The following is a 26,674-nucleotide window of genomic DNA, read 5'->3' as shown; positions in this document are numbered from 1 at the left end:
CCCCACTCCCAGTGACTGACAGGTTTCTCCCTATAAGTGTGTGTGTGTATATGGAGAGAGACCTGTCACTCTCGTAGAGTTTGACAAAGTGAAGCCACTGGGAACATGCCCCCAACAAGTCATCTGAAACATAATACCTTTTGTAACTCCTCAGTGTTTCGGTGTAATGTGTATATGGCTTCATTAACATTCATGCAGACTGTGGTACAGGCAGCAGGACTCAGCTGAGAGTTTTTTTTTTCAACTGCTTGCCATATATCTGATTGTGTGCATTGTGATAAAATAAAGTCCCAACTCTGTGCTGCATCCATCACGCTGCAAACCTCGAAGGTGACCTAAAGACTTTGACATACAATAGAGCCTGTTACTTTCATGGGAAAAATTGCTCTGCATACAAATCTATGCTTTTCACCAGAAACCAGCTGCAATGCAGGTTTGAAAATGGCATCAGGCAGCCTGAATCTGTTCTTTGGAATTTAAAAACTGTTTTTTTTTCCTTCCTGATCACATGCACACGCACACACAGATTAATAGTTACCGTATATACTCGAGTTTAAGCTGTAGGTGGGAAATGCAGCACCTCATCCCCCAGTCCTGGTATGCATGGCACCCCCCATCCCCCAATCCTGGTATGCATGCCCCCCCCCATCCCCCAATCCTGGTATGCATGCCCCCCCCCATCCCCCAATTCTGGTATGCATGCCCCCCCCATCCCCCAATTCTGGTATGCATGTCTCCCCCCATCCCCCAATTCTGGTATGCATGTCTCCCCCCATCCCCCGATCCTGGCATGCATGGCCCCACCCATCCCCCAATCCTGGTATGCATGGCACTCCTCATCCCCCAGTCCTGGTATGCATGGGCCCCCTATCACTGCACACATAAAAAAAATAAACACTTATACTCACCTTCCTTCCCTCTGCTCCAGCGCTACGCCCTGTTCTGTCAGCAGCTGATCTCAGCATCTGAGCAGCGCATGACGTCAATGCCATGCGCCCTCCAACGCTGAGGTGATCTGCGGGGATATTCACTCCTTTCCATGCTGGGACTATGGGCGTGGAGAGGAGTGACTATTCATTTTCTATAATAGCGCACACTGTCAGTCGCATCCACCGGCTTCCTGCTGCTGCTCAGTGATCCTGTGTGCCCGCTACTAAAGAGAATGAATATTCACTTTTTTCCACTCCCCCTGTACATGGATAAGAGTGAATATTAATTTTCTTTAACAGCAAGCACATGGTAGCTGCAGCAGCCTGCTTCTGCTTGTGCATCTCTCTGCCGCCACAATTCCCCCACCACCTTCCACAGACTGTATGTAAGTATATACTAGAGTATAAGCTGAAGGGGTCTTTTTCAACATAAAAAATATGCTAAAAAAGTCGGCTTATATGCGAGTACATACGGTATATGTTTTTGAAAGCAAGCCTTCAGTCAATATGATACTTTTCAAAAAATATAAAAAAAAAACTATTTTTAATAAATTTTATAGTTGAGATGAACAATGCCTGAGTACCTGCAGACTACAGCTTTTCACTCTGGATTATAGAGGGAAGTAGTAAACCACATCCAGAGGCTCTGCTGACACCAAAGAGAGAGTATACAGTCATTGCAGCTTGGGATCACAGTTATTATTGTGAGGCTGAACCTTTCACTGCCTGTTAATGTCTTACCCCAAAGAATCAATCAGCTGCAATTCCCTGCTGTAATGTCTGTATACTCTTTTGCTTCTTCTCCTGCCCAGGAGCTGTGGTATGATCAGACCATGTCCCTGTACGGTCAGACACAGCCATTACACAGTACACAGCAGGGGCACATTTATAACATTATCTCAGCACAGGAATGTTATTTTTAAAAACATTAAATTGTGGATATTATTATTATTCAAAGATCTATTGATTAAAATTAACTTTGTTCGTGGGAAAACCCCTTGAATCAAGTGCTTGGCTTTCTAATGACCATAATCCATGAAACCTTTGACAGCTGTCTGGGTGCCATAGTCAAGAGTGACCACAGCATGATAGATGGGGACTGTCAATTCTTAATCAGGACACTGGCACTGTATATGAGAAAGTCACTTGCATGGCTATCTACCACTCTGTCAAAAATGTACAGTACAGACCAAAAGTTTGGACGCACCTTCTCATTTAAAGATTTTTCTGTATTTTCATGACTATGAAAATTGTACATTCACGCTGAAAGCATCAAAACTATGAATTAACACATGTGGAATTATATACTTAACAAAAATGTGTGAAACAACTGAAAATATGTCTTATATTCTAGGTTCTTCAAAGTAGCCACCTTTTGCTTTGATGACTGCTTTGCACACTCTTGGCATTCTCTTGATGAGCTTCAAGAGGTAGTCATCGGAAATGGTTTTCACTTCACAGGTGTGCCCTGTCAGGTTTAATAAGTGGGATTTCTTGCCTTATAAATGGGGTTGGGACCATCAGTTGTGCAGAAGTCTGGTGGATACACAGCTGATAGTCCTACTGAATAGACTGTTAGAATTTGTATTATGGCAAGAAAAAAGCAGCTAAGTAAAGAAAAATGAGTGGCCATCATTACTTTAAGAAATGAAGGTCAGTCAGTCCGAAAAATTGGGAAAACTTTGAAAGTGACCCCAAGTGCAGTTGCAAAAACCATCACGCGCTACAAAGAAACTGGCTCACATGAGGACCGCCCCAGGAAAGGAAGACCAAGAGTCACCTCTGCTTCTGAGGATAAGTTTATCCGAGTCACCAGCCTCAGAAATCGCAGGTTAACAGCAGCTCAGATTAGAGACCAGGTCAATGCCACACAGATTTCTAGCAGCAGACACATCTCTACAACAACTGTTAAGAGGCGACTTTGTGCAGCAGGCCTTCATGGTAAAATAGCTGCTAGGAAACCACTGCTAAGGACAGGCAACAAGCAGAAGAGACTTGTTTGAGCTAAAGAACACAAGGAATGGACATTAGACCAGTGGAAATCTGTGCTTTGGTCTGATGAGTCCAAATTTGAGATCTTTGTTTCCAATCACCGTGTCTTTGTGCGACGCAGAAAAGGTGAACAGATGGACTCTACATGCCTGGTTCCCACCATGAAGCATGGAGGAGGAGGTGTGATGGTGTGGGGGTGCTTTGCTGGTGACACTGTTGGGGATTTATTCAAAATTGAAGGCATACTGAACCAGCATGGCTACCACAGCATCTTGCAGCGGCATGCTATTCCATCCGGTTTGCGTTTAGTTGGACCATCATTTATTTTTCAACAGGACAATGACCCCAAACACACCTCCAGGATGTGTAAGGACTATATGACCAAGGAGGAGAGTGATGGGGTGCTACGCCAGATGACCTGGCCTCCACAGTCACCAGACCTGAACCCAATCGAGATGGTTTGGGGTGAGCTGGACCGCAGAGTGAAGGCAAAAGGGCCAAGAAGTGCTAAGCATCTCTGGGAACTCCTTCAAGATTGTTGGAAGACCATTTCCGGTGACTACCTCTTGAAGCTCATCAAGAGAATGCCAAGAGTGTGCAAAGCAGTCATCAAAGCAAAAGGTGGCTACTTTGAAGAACCTAGAATATAAGACATATTTTCAGTTGTTTCACACTTTTTTGTTAAGTATATAATTCCACATGTGTTAATTCATAGTTTTGATGCCTTCAGTGTGAATGTACAATTTTCATAGTCATGAAAATACAGAAAAATCTTTAAATGAGAAGGTGTGTCCAAACTTTTGGTCTGTACTGTACATGTAACTACACCAATACATAGATATAGATTAACGAAGTAAGTTTCATTTTTTCTAGTACATGAAGTTTGACTTAATGAATACACATAATATTAAAGCTGGGTATTAATATTCTCTTGCCATATAGCTCTATTTTCATCTTGCATCTTATTTTAACTATTTTTCCCAAACCTATCCTTGAGGAACCCAACAGACAGGATGATGAGGATTTTCCATAAACAAAACATGTTCTAATTATTAGTTTAGTATAAATAACTAATAATTTTACCACTGCAACAGGAAAATCTTAAAGGGAATCTTTGACCAGATTTGCCGCCTAATCTGAGAGCAGCATAATATGGGGGCAGAGATCCTGATTCCAGCGATATCCTTTTTCATGTCGTCACAGTTTTATCAGCAGGAGATTATTACTTGAGGACTCGTAAACCTGTTGCCATGTAGTTATATGTATACACAGCTGTCAATTGGTGATGGGGGCTGGGTTATATAGAGCTCCGCAACAGATAAAACAGAAATGTAATCAAAATGTCAGCAAACAGCCCATTGACTCATTGCTTGAATTGGTGTTTTCAGTCGGCGAGCCGCTGATCAGACTCACACCACTGATTAGCACCCATGCTTGTTTTTGGCAAGGACTTTTTTTTATTTTTCTCCTTCCCCCATGATGGCACCACGGAGAGAGGGGATCCGCCCTTCAAGGACAGGAAACCTACAGATAAAAAGGGCGGTGCCTCTCTCCCGCATCAGTTGGTTTCCTGTCCTTGACAGGGACCTACGGATGAAATCCTGAAGAACGAAGAAAGAAGACTTTACTTACCAGGCCCGACCAGTCCGGCTCAGGCAGCGGGGGTTCCCTGCCTCGGCTGGTGCGGTGTCTTGAAGCGCCACAGCTGGGGTCAGCAGGCCTCCAGGGTGGCAGGGAGACGCGAAGCAAGCCGCTGTCTCCTGTGGCGTCGGGCCCAGGCGGTAAGTATAGGGGTCCGGGGCTCGGGTTAGGAGTGAGGCCTGAGCCCGGGGTCCAGGGCCTGGACCTTGTGCAGCGCGTTGCCGGATAGCGATTCGGCGTTTGGGCGGGTGCGCGCGCGCTGACGCCCCCCCCCCCTCGCGCGCGCCGGAAGTGACGCGGGAGGCGCCCGGAAGTGACGCGGCCGCAGGTCCCTATGGGAGCGGGAAGTTCAAACGCGCGCCGGAAAGGCCTAACAGGAGGACACAGCGGTGCCCTGGCCGGGGGGGGGGGCGCTCCCCGCATCGGTGTCCTTGGTGGCCGTTTCTCTGGAAGAGGCTGCCGTGGAACTGCGCTACAGTCCGTCATACCTGCGGGGTGCCAGAAGACAGAGGTGGACGTCGTGGGATGCCAGGGCCGGTCAGTCCGATCCAGGCAGCGGGAGTCCCCTGCCTCGGCTGGTGCGGTGTCCTGAGGCGCCACTGCTAAGGTCAGTGGGCCTTTAGGGTGTGCGAAGGGAGGTCCAGAGAGGAGTGGATCACGACCTCACCTTAGAGCTATGAACTCTCCTGATGTTTGGGGCGGCAGATCCAGCTCTGCACGTCAGTGAGAGAGCAGCTGTGGACCTGCACCCCTGTCTGGGGTCGGCAGCTCCAGCTCCGTGCATCAGTGGAGAAGCTTCTGTGGAACTGCGCCGTCTGGGATCAGCAGTTCCAGCTCTGCACATCAATAGGAGCACCTGTTGAGCTGCGCCCCTGCCTGGGGTAGCAACTCCAGCTTTGATCGGCGCACTATTAAAGGCGCCCCTGCCTGGGACCACCCCAGTATTACTCAGGCATGGACGGAGGGTGAGGAACAGGCCTGTGACTCGTTCCAGCCTCCGATTCCGTACAGCTGGTGGTGAGTGATCTTCGTGAATGTTTACTTTGTTATGGGGCCCTTTCCTTGTTATGGTTACTAGGAAAGGCTGAAGGATGTTAGCGCAAAACTCAAAAGTGGGTGTAGGTGCGCTCTGTAAGAACCCATCTGGGCTAAGGGTCGTGCTTTAAAAAGTTGCTGGACCTTAGACCTCTAGGCTAAAGTTAGCACATGTCGGGGCTGCACAGAGCCTCATGATTAGCCTTCAGAATTTACCACAAAATTGAGCCTCAATCTGCTCTGTAAATGTTAACCTAACACTGAGGTTCTTACTGTTGTCCTCCAGTCTGTTTACTCCATCCATAGTGGTGTTAATACAGCACATGGTCCGTGAATGTCTGCTGTCCAGCTGCATCTCATCAGTTGGCTCCTTTGGGTGGGGCTAGTCTGACAATTGAGATTTACCACACAAAGGAAAGGTTTATCCTTCGTTCACAGGGATTGCTCTTTTAAATAAAAATCTAAGGGGTAGATGGCGCGTCATAGCGTGGTGCCTCCTGGCACATCATAGCGTGGTGCCTCCTGGCACATCATAGTGTGGTGCCTCTTGGCACATCATAGCGTGGTGCCTCTTGGCACATCATAGCGTGGTGCCTCTTGGCACATCATAGCGCGGCGCCTCTTGGCACATCATAGCGCGGCGCCTCTTGGCACAGCGCTTCATGTCACCTAATAGTGCCTCGTGGCACATGGCATAATGCCTCATGGCACATTATAGTGCCTCACGGCACATTATAGTGGCTCTAGGCACATTATAGTGTAGCGTCTTATAGTGCCTCATGGCGTAGTGCCTCTTAGCACCTTATGGCTCTTCATAGCATAACATACCATAGTGACTCATAGCATATCATAGTGCCTTATGATGTATTCATAGTGCCGTATAGCGCCTGTTAGTACCTCATAGCACTTCACAGTGCCTTTTAGTACCTAATGGGACCTCATAGTGTCTCAGTGCTTCAGGGTGCCCCTCTGCCTTGTAGTGCTTTTATAGGGTTTGCCTCATAGTCCCTCTTCGTAAGGGTACTGGTTCCACAACTAAGTTTGTCTGACAAAATCAGGTTCAGCGACTGTAAACTATGCATGGCAAGCTTACCGAATTCAGGGGGAAAAATATCATAGCCTCTTTTTTTTTTGAGACTGAGGGTAGCAGTATTCCTGGCTGGTGCTCAGCTGGCTCGGTGGAATGCCGATTGGAGGCGGGTAACAATGAGAGCGCTTCCTTAGTTTTGCAAGCTAATAATATAAACCTTGTACGTTTTCACCCTTAAAGGTGGGAGGCATCATGTAGTGCTCATACATCCATTGTGGGTTTGGTCCAATTGTAGCCACGTGGTGTGTCTGACGAGGTCTTAAATTGTAAAATTTTTTGTTACTAACCTGGTGGTCCTCTCATGCTCTGTAAACAACTGAAGCGGGGAGAGGCACCGCCCTTTTTATCTGTAGGTTTCCTGTCCTTGAAGGGCGGATCCCCTCTCTCCGTGGTGCCGTCATGGGTTCCGAGAAATCCCGTTACCGGTAAGTGACTCGTCTTTTATCCCCTTCTTGCACCACATCTGTGCATGCGTCCTACAGCCGTCGAGTGCGGTTTACTGACACTCTTCAGTGATCTGCCTCCAGTTGTGGTTTTTTTTTTATTTATTTATTTTTTATGTGATGTTATGTTGATTTTATGTGAAAAAAGAATCAACAGAAATAATATAGATCAGTTGATGGCAGTATTGGAGTGTTAAGGTTTTTTTTAACACTCCAGTGTTCCGCATGGGTATGACCCAGAAACGATTTGAGGCAATCCAAAAAATTTTTCATTACTATGATAATGCACAATGTCGTCCCAGAGATGACACCATCTTTGACCGACTTTTCAAAGTTCGGCCAGTCATTGATCTCTTCAGTAACACGTTTGCTGACGTATGAGTCCCCAATACATTTCAAGGGGAGGCTCAAATTCCGATAATACCTACCCAGTAAAAGGACTAGGTCCAGAATTAAACTCTACAAGCTGTGCAAGGGACCACAGGTTCAGACTTTATGAAGGGAAGTACACCCGGATTGAAACCCCTGAATGTTCCCCTTTCCTGGCAGTGAGTGGTAAAATTTTGTGGGATTTTGAGCACCCATTTCTGGATCAAGGATATCATCTCTATGTATATAACTTTTATACCAGCATCCCACTCTTAAAGGCTCTATCTGCACGAGCTACTGCAGCCTGTGGTACTGTCTGCAAAAATCCGAGAGGCCTCCTTAGGACTCTAATTGGGCAGATGCTCAGAAAGAGTGAGGCAGATCCCAATGTAGCGACATGCTGGTGGTCAAGTACAAGGACTAGAGGGGTGTCCTTTTCTTGACCACTATGCATGGTGATGGCAGCACCCCCACTGTGTACTGGGGTACAACATGAACAAGGGGGGCGGGGGTGGGGGAGTTAATCTCTCTGATCAAGTTCTCCAGCTGTACAGTGCCATGAGAGAGGCCAAGGTGTGGTATTAGAAGCTAGCCGTGCACATTGTACAGATAGCAATGTACAATGCTTTCATGCGACCATGATGTGCAGTCCAGACTGGTACGTCGTACCTTCAGGAGGTAGTGATCAAGGCCCTAAGCTGTGGAAGTGAGGAAGGAGCGGGCCCCAGTAGTTCCTGAACTGAAGCTAGTTGTATCGTATCAGGTCAACATTTTCCCGGAGAAATCTCTTAAACCACAAAGAAAGGAAGGTTGCATAAGAGGTACTGAGTGTGTTGCAGAAGGGGGATACGCAAGGACACCACGTAGCAATGCGACACTTGCCCCGACAAACCTGACTTAAAAACCTCATGTATGCAAACCTGACGTCCACAACACAACTTGTGTATCCCAACCTCATGCACTCTACACATTATGCGTATGCCACTACATTATAAAATTTACATACCAGTAACCACTGATCAGTTCCAAAATGGGGTTACTTGTGGGGTTTTTCTCTTTTAAGGGTAATCAGGGGCTCTCCAAACGCGACATGGTGTCCATTCTTGATTCCTGCCAATTTTGTGTTCAGAAAGTCAAATGGTGCTCTTTCCCTTCCGAGCAGTGCAGTGCACCCAAACAGTGATTTTCTCCCACATATGGGGCATTGGCGTACTCGGGAGAAATTGCACATTGCAAGTGAGGTCCATTTTCTCCTTTTACCCTTATGAAAATAAAAAAAAAAATAAATTGGGTCTAAAGTAAAATTATTGTGAAAAAAGTTAAATGTCTATTTTTTCTTTCCACATTCCATTATTTCCTGTGAAGCAACTGAAGGGTTGCTAAACTTCTTGAATGTGGTTCTGAGCACCTTGAGGGGTGCAGGGTTTAAAAGGGTGTCATGTTTGAGAATTTTTTTGTCATATACAGTACAGACCAAAAGTTTGGACACACCTTCTCATTTAAAGATTTTTCTGTATTTTCATGACTATGAGAATTGTACATTCACACTGAAGGCATCAAAACTATGAATTAACACATGTGGAATTATATACTTAACAAAAAAGTGTGAAACAACTGAAAATATGTCTTATATTCTAGGTTCTTCAAAGTAGCCACCTTTTGCTTTGATGACTGCTTTGCACACTCTTGGCATTCTCTTGATGAGCTTCAAGAGGTAGTCACCGGAAATGGTTTTCACTTCACAGGTGTGCCCTGTCAGGTTTAATAAGTTGGATTTCTTGCCTAATAAATGGGATTGGGACCATCAGTTGTGTTGTGCAGAAGTCTGGTGGATACACAGCTGATAGTCCTACTGAATAGACTGTTGGCTGCTTTTTTCTTGCCATAATACACATTCTAAGTAAAGAAAAACGAGTGGCCATCATGACTTTACAGTCAGTCCGAAAAATTGGGCAAACTTTGAAAGTGTCCCCAAGTGCAGTTGCAAAAACCATCAAGCGCTACAAACAAACTGGCTCACATGAGGACCGCCTCAGGAAAGGAAGACCAAGAGTCACCTCTGCTTCTGAGGATAAGTTTATCCGAGTCACCAGCCTCAGAAATCGCAGGTTAACAACAGCTCAGATTAGAGACCAGGTCAATGCCACACAGAGTTCTAGCAGCAGACACATCTCTATAACAACTGTTAAGAGGAGACTTTGTGCAGCAGGCCTTCATGGTAAAATAGCTGCTAGGAAACCACTGCTAAGGACAGGCAACAAGCAGAAGAGACTTGTTTGGGCTAAAGAACACAAGGAATGGACATTAGACCAGTGGAAATCTGTGCTTTGGTCTGATGAGTCCAAATTTGAGATCTTTGGTTCCAACCACCATTTCTTTGTGCGAAGCAGAAAAGGTGAACGGATGGACTCTACATGCCTGGTTCCCACCGTGAAGCATGGAGGAGGAGTTGGGATGGTGTGGAGGTGCTTTGCTGGTGACACTGTTGATTTATTCAAAATTGAAGGCATACTGAACCAGCATGGCTACCACAGCATCTTGCAGCGGCATGCTATAACATCCAGTTTGCGTTTAGTTGGACCATCATTTATTTTTCAACAGGACAATGACCCCAAACACACCTCCAGGATGTGTAAGGACTATATGACCAAGGAGGAGAGTGATGGGGTGCTACGCCAGATGACCTGGCCTCCACAGTCACCAGACCTGAACCCAATCGAGATGGTTTGGGGTGAGCTGGACCGCAGAGTGAAGGCAAAAGGGCCAACAAGTGCTAAGCATCTCTGGGAACTCCTTCAATATTGTTGGAAAACCATTTCCGGTGACTACCTCTTGAAGCTCATCAAGAGAATGCCAAGAGTGTGCAAAGCAGTCATCAAAGCAAAAGGTGGCTACTTTGAAGAACCTAGAATATAAGACATACTTTCAGTTGTTTCACACTTTTTTGTTAAGTATATAATTCCACATGTGTTAATTCATAGTTTTGATGCCTTCAGTGTGAATGTACAATTTTCATAGTCATGAAAATACAGAAAAATCTTTAAATGAGAAGGTGTGTCCAAACTTTTGGTCTGTACTGTAGGTCCCTAAAAAAAAAAAAAAAAACAACAAAAAAAAACCTACTGTTTTGTAGTTTTTTGTTGTAAAAATAAGAAATCGCAGGTTATTTTTTAACCCAACAAACTTCCAGAAAAAAACTTTTTTTTCTAAAATTGTGCTGATGTAAAGTAGATGTGGGAAATGTTATTTATTAGGTATTTTGTGTGACATATCTCTCTGATTTAAGGGCATAAAAATCAAAGTTTGTAAATTGCAAAATATTCTACATTTTAGCCAAATTTCCGATTTTTTTTAAATTTTTTTTTATTTATTTTTTTCTCCACAAATAAACGCAAGTCATATTAAAGAAACTACAACTATAATGAGTTACAATATGTCACAAACAGTCTCCGAATCAGTAGAATCTATTGAAGCGTTTCAGAGTAATTACCTCAATGTGTCACTGGTCAGAATTGTAAAATTTGTGGCTTGTGGGGTAAAGGGGTTAAACACTTGATTTTAAAGGGAACCTGTCACGTCCTTGTTGCTATGTACACTGCCCCCATAGCGTTGTTAGTGATTGGATGTGCATCACTAATAAGCTTTTTTCATTAAAATTGGTGGTAGTATAATGATTTTATAACATTATATACACTTTGTCCTACCTGCTCGTATTCAGTCATAGGGGTGTGATTCTGTCATTCAGTCATGGCCCATGTATTTGAATACTGCTCCCAGCAAGGTTGCTGGAGTGAGGGCCTCAGTAATCCCCCCCCAATGTAGACCGTTCAGCACTGACACCACTAGATCGGAGTTGCTGGAGTGAGGGCTTCAGTAATCCCCCCCCGATGTAGACCGTTCAGCACTGACACCACTAGAGCGGAGTTGCTGGAGTGAGGGCCTCAGTAATCCCCCCCGATGTAGACCGTTCAGCACTGACACCACTAGATCGGAGTTGCTGGAGTGAGGGCCTCAGTAATCCCCGCCGATGTAGACCGTTCAGCACTGACATCGGAGTTGCTGGAGTGAGGGCCTCAGTAATCCCCGCCGATGTAGACCGTTCAGCACTGACACCGGAGTTGCTGGAGTGAGGGCCTCAGTAATCCCCCCCAATGTAGACCGTTCAGCACTGACACCACTAGATCGGAGTTGCTGGAGTGAGGGCCTCAGTAATCCCCCCCGATGTAGACCGTTCAGCACTGACACCGGAGTTGCTGGAGTGAGGGCCTCAGTAATCCCCCCCCAATGTAGACCGTTCAGCACTGACACCACTAGATCGGAGTTGCTGGAGTGAGGGCCTCAGTAATCCCCCCCGATGTAGACCGTTCAGCACTGACACCACTAGATCGGAGTTGCTGGAGTGAGGGCCTCAGTAATCCCCCCCGATGTAGACCGTTCAGCACTGACACCACTAGATCGGAGTTGCTGGAGTGAGGGCCTCAGTAATCCCCCCCGATGTAGACCGTTCAGCACTGACACCACTAGATCGGAGTTGCTGGAGTGAGGGCCTCAGTAATCCCCTCCGATGTAGACCGTTCAGCACTGACACCACTAGATCAGAGTTGCTGGAGTGAGGGCCTCAGTAATCCCCCCCGATGTAGACCGTTCAGCACTGACACCGGAGTTGCTAGAGTGAGGGCCTCAGTAATCCCCCCCCAATGTAGACCGTTCAGCACTGACACCACTAGATCGGAGTTGCTGGAGTGAGGGCCTCAGTAATCCCCCCCGATGTAGACCGTTCAGCACTGACACCACTAGATCGGAGTTGCTGGAGTGAGGGCCTCAGTAATCCCCCCCGATGTAGACCGTTCAGCACTGACACCACTAGATCGGAGTTGCTGGAGTGAGGGCCTCAGTAATCCCCCCCGATGTAGACCGTTCAGCACTGACACCACTAGATCGGAGTTGCTGGAGTGAGGGCCTCAGTAATCCCCTCCGATGTAGACCGTTCAGCACTGACACCACTAGATCGGAGTTGCTGGAGTTGGGGCCTCCGTAATCCCCCCCGATGTAGACAGTTCAGCACTGACACCACTAGATTGGAGTAGATTCCAGGATCCTTCTACTCACTGCTGTCTAGTCGCCTCTTCTGGCTTTTTAATGTTTTTCTTATGCTTATTTGTGGAATTGCTCATGTTTTTAATGGAGCTAACATCACAAGACAAAAATGATTTTTACACTGTTATATATTTTATGGATTTGGGCAAAATTCTTTTTTTTCCTGATTAATGAAACGTACATTTTTATTGTCGCTTCACGTAATATAAAAAATTCCCCTCATCGCTGATTGTTTTGCCAGAATGTGACTCTTCCCATTTGTTCACAGTCCTGTCCGCAGCAACGCCATTGTGAAGAGTGGGCAGAGCTCCGCGGAGAGAGGCGTAAAAGAGCGCCCCCGACAGTCACCATAATGTACAACACGGAAGTGACAAATTATTACAGGAATGTCCGCAGTCACTGGACATTCCTGTATGTATGTATGTATGTATATATTACCAGCAGTGTTCTCCAGTGACCGCGGACATTCCTGTATGTATGTATGTATATATTACCAGCAGTGTTCTCCAGTGACCCCGGACATTCCTGTATGTATGTATATATATATTACCAGCAGTGTTCTCCAGTGACCCCGGACATTCCTGTATGTATGTATGTATGTATTACCAGCAGTGTTCTCCAGTGACCGCGGACATTCCTGTATGTATGTATGTATATATTACCAGCAGTGCTCTCCAGTGACCGCGGACATTCCTGTATGTATGTATATATTACCAGCAGTGTTCTCCAGTGACCCCGGACATTCCTGTATGTATGTATATATATATTACCAGCAGTGTTCTCCAGTGACCCCGGACATTCCTGTATGTATGTATGTATATATTACCAGCAGTGTTCTCCAGTGACTGCGGACATTCCTGTATGTATATATATATATTACCAGCAGTGTTCTCCAGTGACCCCGGACATTCCTGTATGTATGTATGTATGTATATATTACCAGCAGTGTTCTCCAGTGACCCCGGACATTCCTGTATGTATGTATGTATATATTACCAGCAGTGTTCTCCAGTGACCCCAGACATTCCTGTATGTATATATATATATATTACCAGCAGTGTTCTCCAGTGACCCCGGACATTCCTGTATGTATGTATGTATGTATATATATATTACCAGCAGTGTTCTCCAGTGACCCCGGACATTCCTGTATGTATATATATATATATATTACCAGCAGTGTTCTCCAGTGACCCCGGACATTCCTGTATGTATGTATATATTACCAGCAGTGTTCTCCAGTGACCCCGGACATTCCTGTATGTATGTATGTATATATTACCAGCAGTGTTCTCCAGTGACCGCGGACATTCCTGTATGTATGTATGTATGTATATATTACCAGCAGTGTTCTCCAGTGACCGCGGACATTCCTGTATGTATATATATATATATTACCAGCAGTGTTCTCCAGTGACCCCGGACATTCCTGTATGTATGTATGTATATATTACCAGCAGTGTTCTCCAGTGACCCCGGACATTCCTGTATGTATGTATGTATATATTACCAGCAGTGTTCTCCAGTGACCCCAGACATTCCTGTATGTATATATATATATATTACCAGCAGTGTTCTCCAGTGACCCCGGACATTCCTGTATGTATGTATGTATATATATATTACCAGCAGTGTTCTCCAGTGACCCCGGACATTCCTGTATGTATATATATATATATATTACCAGCAGTGTTCTCCAGTGACCCCGGACATTCCTGTATGTATGTATATATTACCAGCAGTGTTCTCCAGTGACCGCGGACATTCCTGTATGTATGTATATATTACCAGCAGTGTTCTCCAGTGACCCCGGACATTCCTGTATATATTACCAGCAGTGTTCTCCAGTGACCCCGGACATTCCTGTATGTATGTATATATATTACCAGCAGTGTTCTCCAGTGACCCCGGACATTCCTGTATGTATGTATGTATGTATATATTACCAGCAGTGTTCTCCAGTGACCGCGGACATTCCTGTATGTATATATATATTACCAGCAGTGTTCTCCAGTGACCGCAGACATTCCTGTATGTATGTATGTATGTATATATTACCAGCAGTGTTCTCCAGTGACCGCGGACATTCCTGTATGTATGTATATATTACCAGCAGTGTTCTCCAGTGACCGCAGACATTCCTGTATGTATGTATGTATATATTACCAGCAGTGTTCTCCAGTGACCCCGGACATTCCTGTATGTATGTATGTATATATTACCAGCAGTGTTCTCCAGTGACCCCGGACATTCCTGTATGTATGTATGTATATATTACCAGCAGTGTTCTCCAGTGACCCCGGACATTCCTGTATGTATGTATGTATATATTACCAGCAGTGTTCTCCAGTGACCCCGGACATTCCTGTATGTATGTATGTATATATTACCAGCAGTGTTCTCCAGTGACCGCGGACATTCCTGTATGTATGTATATATTACCAGCAGTGTTCTCCAGTGACCCCGGACATTCCTGTATGTATGTATATATATATTACCAGCAGTGTTCTCCAGTGACCGCAGACATTCCTGTATGTATGTATATATTACCAGCAGTGTTCTCCAGTGACCGCGGACATTCCTGTATGTATATATATATATATTACCAGCAGTGTTCTCCAGTGACCGCGGACATTCCTGTATGTATGTATGTATATATTACCAGCAGTGTTCTCCAGTGACCCCAGACATTCCTGTATGTATGTATGTATGTATGTATATATTACCAGCAGTGTTCTCCAGTGACCCCGGACATTCCTGTATGTATATATATATTACCAGCAGTGTTCTCCAGTGACCCCGGACATTCCTGTATGTATATATATATTACCAGCAGTGTTCTCCAGTGACCCCGGACATTCCTGTATGTATGTATATATATTACCAGCAGTGTTCTCCAGTGACCCCGGACATTCCTGTATGTATGTATATATATATTACCAGCAGTGTTCTCCAGTGACCCCGGACATTCCTGTATGTATGTATGTATATATTACCAGCAGTGTTCTCCAGTGACCGCAGACATTCCTGTATGTATGTATGTATATATTACCAGCAGTGTTCTCCAGTGACCCCGGACATTCCTGTATGTATGTATATATTACCAGCAGTGTTCTCCAGTGACCCCGGACATTCCTGTATGTATGTATATATTACCAGCAGTGTTCTCCAGTGACCCCGGACATTCCTGTATGTATGTATGTATATATTACCAGCAGTGTTCTCCAGTGACCGCAGACATTCCTGTATGTATGTATATATATATTACCAGCAGTGTTCTCCAGTGACCCCGGACATTCCTGTATGTATGTATATATTACCAGCAGTGTTCTCCAGTGACCGCGGACATTCGTGTATGTATGTATGTATATATTACCAGCAGTGTTCTCCAGTGACCGCAGACATTCCTGTATGTATGTATATATTACCAGCAGTGTTCTCCAGTGACCGCGGACATTCCTGTATGTATGTATGTATATATTACCAGCAGTGTTCTCCAGTGACCGCGGACATTCCTGTATGTATGTATATATTACCAGCAGTGTTCTCCAGTGACCCCGGACATTCCTGTATGTATGTATGTATATATTACCAGCAGTGTTCTCCAGTGACCCCGGACATTCCTGTATGTATGTATGTATATATTACCAGCAGTGTTCTCCAGTGACCCCGGACATTCCTGTATGTATGTATATATTACCAGCAGTGTTCTCCAGTGACCCCGGACATTCCTGTATGTATATATATATTACCAGCAGTGTTCTCCAGTGACCCCGGACATTCCTGTATGTATGTATATATTACCAGCAGTGTTCTCCAGTGACCGCAGACATTCCTGTATGTATATATATATTACCAGCAGTGTTCTCCAGTGACCCCGGACATTCCTGTATGTATGTATGTATATATTACCAGCAGTGTTCTCCAGTGAACGCGGACATTCCTGTATGTATGTATATATTACCAGCAGTGTTCTCCAGTGACCGCGGACATTCGTGTATGTATGTATGTATATATTACCAGCAGTGTTCTCCAGTGACCGCAGACATTCCTGTATGTATATATATATTACCAGCAGTGTTCTCCAGTGACCGCGGACATTCCTGTATGTATGTATGTATATATTACCAGCAGTGTTCTCCAGTGACCCCGGACATTCCTGTATGTATGTATATATTACCAGCAGTGTTCTCCAGTGACCCCGGACATTCCTGTATGTATATATATATTACCAGCAGTGTTCTCCAGTGACCCCGGACATTCCTGTATGTATGTATATATTACCAGCAGTGTTCTCCAGTGACCGCAGACATTCCTGTATGTATATATATATTACCAGCAGTGTTCTCCAGTGACCCCGGACATTCCTGTATGTATGTATGTATATATTACCAGCAGTGTTCTCCAGTGAACGCGGACATTCCTGTATGTATGTATATATTACCAGCAGTGTTCTCCAGTGACCGCGGACATTCGTGTATGTATGTATGTATATATTACCAGCAGTGTTCTCCAGTGACCGCAGACATTCCTGTATGTATATATATATTACCAGCAGTGTTCTCCAGTGACCGCGGACATTCCTGTATGTATGTATGTATATATTACCAGCAGTGTTCTCCAGTGACCCCAGACATTCCTGTATGTATGTATGTATGTATATATTACCAGCAGTGTTCTCCAGTGACCCCAGACATTCCTGTATGTATGTATGTATATATTACCAGCAGTGTTCTCCAGTGACCCCGGACATTCCTGTATGTATGTATGTATATATTACCAGCAGTGTTCTCCAGTGACCCCGGACATTCCTGTATGTATGTATGTATATATTACCAGCAGTGTTCTCCAGTGACCGCAGACATTCCTGTATGTATGTATATATTACCAGCAGTGTTCTCCAGTGACCCCAGACATTCCTGTATGTATGTATATATTACCAGCAGTGTTCTCCAGTGACCCCGGACATTGCTGTATGTATGTATATATTACCAGCAGTGTTCTCCAGTGACCCCGGACATTCCTGTATGTATGTATATATTACCAGCAGTGTTCTCCAGTGACCCCGGACATTCCTGTATGTATGTATGTATATATTACCAGCAGTGTTCTCCAGTGACCCTGGACATTCCTGTATGTATGTATGTATATATTACCAGCAGTGTTCTCCAGTGACCGCGGACATTCCTGTATGTATGTGTATATATATATTACCAGCAGTGTTCTCCAGTGACCGCGGACATTCCTGTATGTATATATATATTACCAGCAGTGTTCTCCAGTGACCGCGGACATTCCTGTATGTATATATATATTACCAGCAGTGTTCTCCAGTGACCCCGGACATTCCTTTATGTATGTATGTATGTATGTATGTATATATTACCAGCAGTGTTCTCCAGTGACCCCGGACATTCCTAGATGTATGTATATATTACCAGCAGTGTTCTCCAGTGACCCTGGACATTCCTGTATGTATGTATATATTACCAGCAGTGTTCTGCAGTGACCCCAGACATTCCTGTATGTATATATATATTACCAGCAGTGTTCTCCAGTGACCCTGGACATTCCTGTATGTATGTATATATTACCAGCAGTGTTCTCCAGTGACCGCGGACATTCCTGTATGTATGTATATATATATTACCAGCAGTGTTCTCCAGTGACCCCGGACATTCCTGTATGTATGTATGTATATATTACCGGCAGTGTTCTCCAGTGACCCCGGACATTCCTGTATGTATGTATATATTACCAGCAGTGTTCTCCAGTGACCCCGGACATTCCTGTATGTATGTATGTATATATTACCGGCAGTGTTCTCCAGTGACCCCGGACATTCCTGTATGTATGTATGTATATATTACCAGCAGTGTTCTCCAGTGACCGCGGACATTCCTGTATGTATGTATGTATATATTACCAGCAGTGTTCTCCAGTGACCCCGGACATTCCTGTATGTATATATATATTACCAGCAGTGTTCTCCAGTGACCGCGGACATTCCTGTATGTATGTATATATTACCAGCAGTGTTCTCCAGTGACCCCGGACATTCCTGTATGTATGTATATATTACCAGCAGTGTTCTCCAGTGACCCTGGACATTCCTGTATGTATGTATATATTACCAGCAGTGTTCTGCAGTGACCCCAGACATTCCTGTATGTATATATATATTACCAGCAGTGTTCTCCAGTGACCCTGGACATTCCTGTATGTATGTATATATTACCAGCAGTGTTCTCCAGTGACCGCGGACATTCCTGTATGTATGTATATATATATTACCAGCAGTGTTCTCCAGTGACCCCGGACATTCCTTTATGTATGTATGTATGTATGTATGTATATATTACCAGCAGTGTTCTCCAGTGACCCCGGACATTCCTGTATGTATGTATGTATATATATATTACCAGCAGTGTTCTCCAGTGACCCCAGACATTCCTGTATGTATGTATATATATATATATTACCAGCAGTGTTCTCCAGTGACCGCGGACATTCCTGTATGTATGTATGTATATATTACCAGCAGTGTTCTCCAGTGACCCCGGACATTCCTGTATGTATGTATATATGTATATATTACCAGCAGTGTTCTCCAGTGACCCCGGACATTCCTGTATGTATGTATATATATATTACCAGCAGTGTTCTCCAGTGACCGCGGACATTCCTGTATGTATGTATGTATATATATATTACCAGCAGTGTTCTCCAGTGACCGCGGACATTCCTGTATGTATGTATGTATATATTACCAGCAGTGTTCTCCAGTGACCCCGGACATTCCTGTATGTATGTATATATATTACCAGCAGTGTTCTCCAGTGACCGCGGACATTCCTGTATGTATGTATGTATATATTACCAGCAGTGTTCTCCAGTGACCCCGGACATTCCTGTATGTATTTATGTATATATTACCAGCAGTGTTCTCCAGTGACCCCGGACATTCCTGTATGTATGTATATATATTACCAGCAGTGTTCTCCAGTGACCGCGGACATTCCTGTATGTATGTATATATATTATCAGCAGTGTTCTCCAGTGACCGCGGACATTCCTGTATGTATGTATATATATATTACCAGCAGTGTTCTCCAGTGACCCCGGACATTCCTGTATGTATGTATGTATATATTACCAGCAGTGTTCTCCAGTGACCGCGGACATTCCTGTATGTATGTATGTATATATTACCAGCAGTGTTCTCCAGTGACCCCGGACATTCCTGTATGTATGTATATATTACCAGCAGTGTTCTCCAGTGACCGCGGACATTCCTGTATGTATGTATGTATATATTACCAGCAGTGTTCTGCAGTGACCCCGGACATTCCTGTATGTATGTATATATTACCAGCAGTGTTCTCCAGTGACCCCGGACATTCCTGTATGTATGTATGTATATATTACCTGCAGTGTTCTCCAGTGACCGCGGACATTCCTGTATGTATATATATATATTACCAGCAGTGTTCTCCAGTGACCCCGGACATTCCTGTATGTATGTATATATGTATATATTACCAGCAGTGTTCTCCAGTGACCCCGGACATTCCTGTATGTATGTATATATATATTACCAGCAGTGTTCTCCAGTGACCGCGGACATTCCTGTATGTATGTATGTATATATATATTACCAGCAGTGTTCTCCAGTGACCGCGGACATTCCTGTATGTATGTATATATTACCAGCAGTGTTATCCAGTGACCGCGGACATTCCTGTATGTATGTATGTATATATTACCAGCAGTGTTCTCCAGTGACCCCGGACATTCCTGTATGTATTTATGTATATATTACCAGCAGTGTTCTCCAGTGACCCCGGACATTCCTGTATGTATGTATATATTACCAGCAGTGTTCTCCAGTGACCCCGGACATTCCTGTATGTATGTATATATATATTACCAGCAGTGTTCTCCAGTGACCGCGGACATTCCTGTATGTATATATATATATTACCAGCAGTGTTCTCCAGTGACCCCGGACATTCCTGTATGTATGTATATATTACCAGCAGTGTACTCCAGTGACCGCGGACATTCCTGTATGTATGTATATATTACCAGCAGTGTTCTCCAGTGACCCCGGACATTCCTGTATGTATGTATATATTACCAGCAGTGTTCTCCAGTGACCCCGGACATTCCTGTATGTATATATATATATATTACCAGCAGTGTTCTCCAGTGACCGCGGACATTCCTGTATGTATGTATGTATATATTACCAGCAGTGTTCTCCAGTGACCGCGGACATTCCTGTATGTATATATATATTACCAGCAGTGTTCTCCAGTGACTCCGGACATTCCTGTATGTATGTATATATTACCAGCAGTGTTCTCCAGTGACCCCGGACATTCCTGTATGTATGTATATATTACCAACAGTGTTCTCCAGTGACCCCGGACATTCCTGTATGTATGTATATATATATTACCAGCAGTGTTCTCCAGTGACCGCGGACATTCCTGTATGTATATATTACCAGCAGTGTTCTCCAGTGACCCCGGACATTCCTGTATGTATGTATATATATATTACCAGCAGTGTTCTCCAGTGACCCCGGACATTCCTGTATGTATATATTACCAGCAGTGTTCTCCAGTGACCCCGGACATTCCTGTATGTATGTATATATTACCAGCAGTGTTCTCCAGTGACCGCGGACATTCCTGTATGTATGTATGTATATATTACCAGCAGTGTTCTGCAGTGACCCCGGACACTCCTGTATGTATGTATATATTACCAGCAGTGTTCTCCAGTGACCCCGGACATTCCTGTATGTATGTATGTATATATTACCAGCAGTGTTCTCCAGTGACCGCGGACATTCCTGTATGTATATATATATATTACCAGCAGTGTTCTCCAGTGACCCCGGACATTCCTGTATGTATGTATGTATATATTACCAGCAGTGTTCTCCAGTGACCCCGGACATTCCTGTATGTATGTATATATTACCAGCAGTGTTCTCCAGTGACCCCGGACATTCCTGTATGTATGTATATATTACCAGCAGTGTTCTCCAGTGACCCCGGACATTCCTGTATGTATGTATGTATGTATATATTACCAGCAGTGTTCTCCAGTGACCCCGGACATTCCTGTATGTATGTATGTATGTATGTATGTATGTATGTATTACCAGCAGTGTTCTCCAGTGACCGCGGACATTCCTGTATATATGTATGTATATATTACCAGCAGTGTTCTCCAGTGACCGCGGACATTCCTGTATGTATGTATGTATGTATGTATGTATATATATATATATTGCCAGCAGTGTTCTCCAGTGACCCCAGACATTCCTGTATGTATGTATATATTACCAGCAGTGTTCTCCAGTGACCGCGGACATTCCTGTATGTATGTATATATTACCAGCAGTGTTCTCCAGTGACCGCGGACATTCCTGTATATATGTATGTATATATTACCAGCAGTGTTCTCCAGTGACCGCGGACATTCCTGTATGTATGTATGTATGTATGTATGTATGTATATATATATATATTGCCAGCAGTGTTCTCCAGTGACCCCAGACATTCCTGTATGTATGTATATATTACCAGCAGTGTTCTCCAGTGACCGCGGACATTCCTGTATGTATGTATATATTACCAGCAGTGTTCTCCAGTGACCGCGGACATTCCTGTATGTATGTATATATATATTACCAGCAGTGTTCTCCAGTGACCCCGGACATTCCTGTATGTGTATGTATGTATGTATATATTACCAGCAGTGTTCTCCAGTGACCGCGGACATTCCTGTATGTATATATATATTACCAGCAGTGTTCTCCAGTGACCGCGGACATTCCTGTATGTATGTATGTATATATTACCAGCAGTGTTCTCCAGTGACCGCGGACATTCCTGTATGTATGTATATATTACCAGCAGTGTTCTCCAGTGACCGCGGACATTCCTGTATGTATGTATGTATATATTACCAGCAGTGTTCTCCAGTGACCCCGGACATTCCTGTATGTATATATATATTACCAGCAGTGTTCTCCAGTGACCGCGGACATTCCTGTATGTATGTATGTATATATTCCCAGCAGTGTTCTCCAGTGACCGCGGACATTCCTGTATGTATGTATATATTACCAGCAGTGTTCTCCAGTGACCGCGGACATTCCTGTATGTATGTATGTATATATTACCAGCAGTGTTCTCCAGTGACCGCGGACATTCCTGTATGTATGTATGTATATATTACCAGCAGTGTTCTCCAGTGACCCCGGACATTCCTGTATGTATGTATGTATATATTACCAGCAGTGTTCTCCAGTGACCCCGGACATTCCTGTATGTATGTATGTATATATTACCAGCAGTGTTCTCCAGTGACCGCGGACATTCCTGTATGTATGTATGTATATATTACCAGCAGTGTTCTCCAGTGACCCCGGACATTCCTGTATGTATATATATATTACCAGCAGTGTTCTCCAGTGACCGCGGACATTCCTGTATGTATGTATGTATATATTCCCAGCAGTGTTCTCCAGTGACCGCGGACATTCCTGTATGTATGTATATATTACCAGCAGTGTTCTCCAGTGACCCCGGACATTCCTGTATGTATATATTACCAGCAGTGTTCTCCAGTGACCCCGGACATTCCTGTATGTATGTATATATATATATTACCAGCAGTGTTCTCCAGTGACCCCGGACATTCCTGTATGTATGTATATATATATTACCAGCAGTGTTCTCCAGTGACCCCGGACATTCCTGTATGTATGTATATATATATTACCAGCAGTGTTCTCCAGTGACCCCGGACATTCTTGTATGTATGTATATATATTACCAGCAGTGTTCTCCAGTGACCCCGGACATTACTGTATGTATGTATATATTACCAGCAGTGTTCTCCAGTGACCGCGGACATTCCTGTATGTATGTATGTATGTATATATTACCAGCAGTGTTCTCCAGTGACCGCGGACATTCCTGTATGTATGTGTATATATATTACCAGCAGTGTTCTCCAGTGACCGCAGACATTCCTGTATGTATGTATGTATGTATGTATATCTTACCAGCAGTGTTCTCCAGTGACCGCGGACATTCCTGTATGTATGTATGTATATATTACCAGCAGTGTTCTCCAGTGACCGCGGACATTCCTGTATGTATGTATGTATATATTACCAGCAGTGTTCTCCAGTGACCGCGGACATTCCTGTATGTATGTATATATATATTACCAGCAGTGTTCTCCAGTGACCGCAGACATTCCTGTATGTATGTATGTATGTATGTATGTATATATTACCAGCAGTGTTCTCCAGTGACCCCGGACATTCCTGTATGTATGTATGTATGTATATATTACCAGCAGTGTTCTCCAGTGACCGCGGACATTCCTGTATGTATGTATGTATATATTACCAGCAGTGTTCTCCAGTGACCGCAGACATTCCTGTATGTATGTATATATATATTATCAGCAGTGTTCTCCAGTGACCCCGGACATTCCTGTATGTATGTATATATATATTATCAGCAGTGTTCTCCAGTGACCCCGGACATTCCTGTATGTATGTATATATATATTATCAGCAGTGTTCTCCAGTGACCCCGGACATTCCTGTATGTATATATATATATTACCAGCAGTGTTCTCCAGTGACCCCGGACATTCCTGTATGTATGTATATATATATTACCAGCAGTGTTCTCCAGTGACCGCGGACATTCCTGTATGTATGTATGTATATATTACCAGCAGTGTTCTCCAGTGTCCGCGGACATTCCTGTATGTATGTATATATATATTATCAGCAGTGTTCTCCAGTGACCGCGGACATTCCTGTATGTATGTATGTATGTATATATTACCAGCAGTGTTCTCCAGTGTCCGCGGACATTCCTGTATGTATGTATATATATATTATCAGCAGTGTTCTCCAGTGACCCCGGACATTCCTGTATGTATGTATATATTACCAGCAGTGTTCTCCAGTGACCGCGGACATTCCTGTATGTATGTATATATATATTACCAGCAGTGTTCTCCAGTGACCGCGGACATTCCTGTATGTATGTATGTATATATTACCAGCAGTGTTCTCCAGTGTCCGCGGACATTCCTGTATGTATGTATATATATATTATCAGCAGTGTTCTCCAGTGACCCCGGACATTCCTGTATGTATGTATATATATATTATCAGCAGTGTTCTCCAGTGACCCCGGACATTCCTGTATGTATGTATATATTACCAGCAGTGTTCTCCAGTGACCGCGGACATTCCTGTATGTATGTATATATATATTACCAGCAGTGTTCTCCAGTGACCGCGGACATTCCTGTATGTATGTATGTATGTATATATATATTACCAGCAGTGTTCTCCAGTGACCCCGGACATTCCTGTATGTATGTATGTATATATTACCAGCAGTGTTCTCCAGTGACCGCGGACATTCCTGTATGTATGTATATATTACCAGCAGTGTTCTCCAGTGACCGCGGACATTCCTGTATGTATGTATATATTACCAGCAGTGTTCTCCAGTGACCGCGGACATTCCTGTATGTATGTATATATATATTATCAGCAGTGTTCTCCAGTGACCCCGGACATTCCTGTATGTATGTATATATATATTATCAGCAGTGTTCTCCAGTGACCCCGGACATTCCTGTATGTATGTATATATTACCAGCAGTGTTCTCCAGTGTCCGCGGACATTCCTGTATGTATGTATATATATATATATTACCAGCAGTGTTCTCCAGTGACCGCGGACATTCCTGTATGTATGTATATATATATTATCAGCAGTGTTCTCCAGTGACCCCGGACATTCCTGTATGTATGTATATATATATTACCAGCAGTGTTCTCCAGTGACCCCGGACATTCCTGTATGTATGTATATATTACCAGCAGTGTTCTCCAGTGACCCCGGACATTCCTGTATGTATGTATATATATATTACCAGCAGTGTTCTCAAGTGACCGCAGACATTCCTGTATGTATGTATGTATATATTACCAGCAGTGTTCTCCAGTGACTGCAGACATTCCTCTATATATGTATATATATATTACCAGCAGTGTTCTCCAGTGACCGCGGACATTCCTCTATATATGTATATATATATTACCAGCAGTGTTCTCCAGTGACCGCGGACATTCCTGTATGTATGTATATATATATTACCAGCAGTGTTCTCCAGTGACTGCAGACATTCCTCTATATATGTATATATATATTACCAGCAGTGTTCTCCAGTGACTGCAGACATTCCTCTATATATGTATATATATATTACCAGCAGTGTTCTCCAGTGACCGCGGACATTCCTGTATGTATGTATATATATATTACCAGCAGTGTTCTCCAGTGACTGCAGACATTCCTCTATATATGTATATATATATTACCAGCAGTGTTCTCCAGTGACCGCGGACATTCCTGTATGTATGTATGTATATATATTACCAGCAGTGTTCTCCAGTGACCCCGGACATTCCTGTATGTATGTATGTATATATTACCAGCAGTGTTCTCCAGTGACCCCGGACATTCCTGTATGTATGTATATATATATTACCAGCAGTGTTCTCCAGTGACCGCAGACATTCCTGTATGTATGTATATATTACCAGCAGTGTTCTCCAGTGACCGCGGACATTCCTGTATGTATGTATATATATATTACCAGCAGTGTTCTCCAGTGATCCCGGACATTCCTGTATGTATGTATGTATATATTACCAGCAGTGTTCTCCAGTGACCCCGGACATTCCTGTATGTATGTATATATTACCAGCAGTGTTCTCCAGTGACCCCGGACATTCCTGTATGTATGTATATATTACCAGCAGTGTTCTCCAGTGACCGCGGACATTCCTGTATGTATGTATGTATGTATATATTACCAGCAGTGTTCTCCAGTGACCGCAGACATTCCTGTATGTATGTATATATTACCAGCAGTGTTCTCCAGTGACCCCGGACATTCCTGTATGTATGTATATATATATTACCAGCAGTGTTCTCCAGTGACCC

The 26,674-nt window shown here is 43.9% G+C and overlaps 1 protein-coding gene across 6 annotated transcripts in view; it reads left to right on the top strand.

Moving 5' to 3' along the window:
• The window catches only part of GAK (cyclin G associated kinase), a 609,434-nt gene that overhangs the window by 27,094 nt on the left and 555,666 nt on the right, over positions 1 to 26,674 (top strand). The window lies entirely within an intron of this gene.

This window comes from Phyllobates terribilis, unplaced genomic scaffold (genome assembly GCF_046119375.1).
Source record: "Phyllobates terribilis strain yellow unplaced genomic scaffold, ASM4611937v1 Scaffold_1__5_contigs__length_1240528914, whole genome shotgun sequence".
Taxonomy (NCBI): Eukaryota; Metazoa; Chordata; class Amphibia; order Anura; family Dendrobatidae; genus Phyllobates; species Phyllobates terribilis.
This window is presented reverse-complemented; position numbering and strand designations above follow the sequence as displayed.